The following is a 4,189-nucleotide window of genomic DNA, read 5'->3' as shown; positions in this document are numbered from 1 at the left end:
GTGACTGGAGCATCCTGGTATATAAAATTTGCAAATAATCTTAATCTAAAATTATAGATATAAAATTGCCTGTTCAAAGAATCTCTGATACATAGTGTAAAATCCACTTATTGTTTGGACCTATAGTGTTTGAATGTTTATATTTCACATTTACCCAAAATAAATACCATGTTTAAAATTTTTTAAGAAAAAATGACCTCCTTTAAAAAATTGCAATTAATTTTTCTTGGCTTTGAACTGTTTTTCTCTTCTGGCATTTGATTTCTGATGATGTGAACTGAATGATTATAGGTTTACTTAGTTTTCCCTTGGGTAATTTGTAACAATATGTTGACATTTATCTTGTACACATTGTCTCTATTAAAATTTATCTTTTAATGTCTATGTTAAACTATTAGTGTTTAAAATTATTTGATTTTTATTTGTTAAAAATCAATGAATATTTTCTTTTTTGGATTCTGCTTTAGAATACATGCTGAGAAAGAACTTCAGAAAGCTAAATAGTTATCTATATTTTCTTCAGTTCAGCTAAAGCTTCACATTTACATTTAAGTCATTTTCTATGTTGGGTATATTTTATTGTGCTATTTAATGTAAGAATATAACATTTGCTTTCCCCTCAAGTTGCCACAGAGCTGTTTATATATGCATTGGTCCAGGGATTCATTCTGTTTCAGTTATGTGCCTAGAGTGATAGTCTTCAAAGCATACACAAATAAACATAATAAAATATTGTAATACTATGAGGAAATATAATATTATATGGTAACATTATAACATGTTTAAATACCTGCCGATGTATATGATCCCCACCTTTCAGAATTTTATGTTTCTTTGATGTGTACTATCTAGGGTTTTTAGTTATAATTAGTGGGAAGGAAAAGGCAAAGCCTGCTTACTCCATCTTATAGACACAGAACTTCCTGATTCATTTTTTTCCTTTGCAGTTGGGCCAGAGTTTTTGTTTGGTTGCAGTTTACAGAATTTGTTTTAATTTGTTGTTTTCTTTTAATAATTTGCTAGGTTGGTTAGTGAACAGAATTATTCCCCATCCTCAAATTTTTTAAAAAATTCATATAAAGACATATGCCTGTGTGAATCTTTTAAAATTTGTTTGCATTTAGGGATTCTTTCAGTTTAAAACGTCATGTCTTTTTTCAGCTCAGAGATGTTTATTTTTCCTCTGGTACTTCTTTGAATATTCTTTTTCTTTTCTCCTTTGTTACATATTCTGGAATGCCTATTAAATTGATTTTATTTATTTTACTTCATTGTTATTCTTATTTCTGTCTATTGTTTTTTCTCAATAATTTAGATATAAATTCTCTTGTGTTCTAATTCATTAATTCACTTTTCTTAAGTTTCTAACACTGGACTCTATAATCTTTCAATTTTATTATCATGATTTCCCCTCAGATAGTCTTTTCTAACTATATCCTTGTTTCTGTTTTACTTTGTGTCAACTTTGGTTTTTACTGCTCCTAATAATGTTTTATTTCTGTTATTAAATGTGTGTTGTTCTTACTATAGTTCTCCATCCACATCTAATTCCCTTTCATTTATCCCAGTCTCTTGGCCCACATCATTTTCCAACTTTATCTCATAATGTCTCCATTAGAATTTAGTACTTTAGATTACCAATATAACAAGAGAAGAAGAACCTCTTGATAACCAGGTGCACATTAGAAGCAAATAATGTAAAATAAGGATCCAATTGAGTCTGGACACCTTGATGTTAGTAGTGTTGATTGTCCTATGTGATTTGGCAAAAATTCCAATTGTAATTCTCGTAACCATTAATGATGTAATCCCCAGATCAAGTCAAAACTGTTCAACGAAGCATGGTTTAATAGAAATCAGAGTACTTCAGAATCCAACAGATGTAGTTTAGACTCGAGATTTGCCACTTTAATTGCTATTTATTAACTTCTCTGGGGTCAGTTTCCTCATCTGTAAAATGCACATGTATAAGGATAAAGCACATACATATGTTAATACATACTAGCTCCTCGTTTACCTCCCAAATTCTAACCAGGCAAAAAAAGATTTATGAAGAGGAGAAAATTAATTAGATGCATTGATCTGTATCATAATCATAAAGATACTTCTAAAGTTATGATAAATTCACATGTATGTGTTTTTTAATGAAATCATGAACATTGTGCTTGTTTCTCAAAAGTCTGTGTTTTTTAGGAGTATCACTGCCTCCCAAAATAGACCCTTTGGTGGCTCCTTCAGGGATGCATGGTTCTGATTAGGCATAAACTTTCCCTATATGTCAACGTACAAAAAACGTATCAACTCTTCTGAAACCTGACCTAGGGCAATTTCAGAGCTCATGCTGTGGCCATTCTTCCTTGTGCTTTTATTCTCAGATAACACAAGATAATTTCTCTTTCAACTGAGATCCTGATCTTGCCTCTTTCCCTGACCCTAAGAAGGATTCTGAAAAACAAATCCAGAATCTGACTCTTCCAATCAAGAATCTCTATGACCACAGCTGGGAGTTCATTCCTATATTTATGGCTGAAGGAAACTGGGCAAGAGTTAATGAGTTTATCCTGATGAGTTTCTCTTCCTTACCTAATGAAATACAGTCATTACTCTTCCTGACATTTCTATTCATCTACCTGGTCACTCTGCTGGGAAACAGCCTCATCATTCTGGTGACCTTGGCTGACCCCATGCTGCACAGCCCCATGTACTTCTTCCTCAGGAACTTGTCCTTCTTAGAGATTGGCTTCAACCTAGTCATTGTGCCCAAGATGCTGGGGACCCTGATTGCCCAGGACACAGCCATCTCCTTTCTTGGCTGTGCCACTCAGATGTATTTCTTCTTCTTCTTCGGGGTTTCTGAATGCTTCCTCCTGGCCACCATGGCCTATGACCGCTATGTAGCCATCTGCAGTCCCTTGCGCTACCCAGTCATCATGAACCCAAGGACACGTGCCAAACTGGCAGCTGTCTCCTGGTTTCCAGGCATTCCTGTAGCTACTGTGCAGACCACATGGCTCTTCAGCTTTCCATTCTGTGGCATCAACAAGGTGAACCACTTCTTCTGTGACAGCCCTCCTGTGCTGAGGCTGGTCTGTGCAGACACAGCACGGTTTGAGATCTATGCCATCATTGGAACCATTCTGGTTGTCATGATACCCTGCTTGCTGATCCTATGTTCCTACACGCGCATCGCTGCTGCCATCCTGAAGATTCCATCGGCTAAGGGGAAGCATAAAGCCTTCTCTACATGCTCCTCTCACCTGCTCGTCGTCTCCCTTTTCTATGTATCTTTAAGCCTCACCTACTTCCGACCTAAGTCCAATAATTCTCCTGAGAGCAAAAAAGTGCTTTCACTGTCTACGCTGTTGTGGCTCCCATGTTGAACCCCATCATCTACAGCCTGAGAAATAACAAGGTAAAGAATGCCCTTGGCCGGACCTTCCACAAGGCCCTAGGCCTTAGAAACTGCATCCCATAAGCATTAACAAATAATACTAAAGTTTATCAAATAAGGAACAATCAGTTTGATATTTAGAATCCCTCTGCCTATCTCTGTTGTGATGAAACCCACTGCTGAAATGAATATTGGAAAGCTCAGTGAAGAGAAAACATAACAGAGGTAGTTTAGACTTATCAAAACCACCTGGAAAATTCCTCTGCTTGTCCAGTATAGACCACATTATTTTCTTATTGTCAATTTAACACTTACGTGGCCAAATAATTCCAGATATTCACATTCCTCTTTGCATACTGTTAACAGTATGAAACCGCTTATAATCCTAGCATGGGAACACACATAATAAAAAAGAGCAAAACCCATGGAAAATCACCATGTCAGCTTGTCTTCCTTTGGGCAAATCTGACTCCGTTCATCAGATAGGAAGCTCTACTAGTCCTCCCCATAACTCTCCTTACTTTAATTTTCATGTCCCTGAGGGAGTGTTAGTTCTTTTAGGCTCACTGGTTGTAGTGGATATTGGAAAGTGGATCAATAATTCCTATACCTACACCTTTGCAATGCTAGCAACCTCTTTATTCCTCATTCTATTTATCCTAGGAAGAATGACCTGAGCTTCCATTGGCTCTCTAGATTTGGAGTGTCAGTGGTTATTTGTTTAAAGGTCATTTTTAATCATTAATTTTGTTTAGGTTCTTAACCTTGTTGAAGTAATATCATAAATTTCAATCATGA

General features: G+C 36.0%; 1 pseudogene; it reads left to right on the top strand.

The window, feature by feature from the left end:
* Positions 1-2,522: 2,522 nt before the first annotated feature.
* On the top strand, positions 2,523-3,475 carry LOC101113788 (olfactory receptor 10A5-like; annotated as a pseudogene).
* Positions 3,476-4,189: the final 714 nt, after the last annotated feature.

The sequence above is a fragment of the Ovis aries genome, chromosome 15 (genome assembly GCF_016772045.2).
Source record: "Ovis aries strain OAR_USU_Benz2616 breed Rambouillet chromosome 15, ARS-UI_Ramb_v3.0, whole genome shotgun sequence".
Classification (NCBI taxonomy): domain Eukaryota; kingdom Metazoa; phylum Chordata; class Mammalia; order Artiodactyla; family Bovidae; genus Ovis; species Ovis aries.
This window is presented reverse-complemented; position numbering and strand designations above follow the sequence as displayed.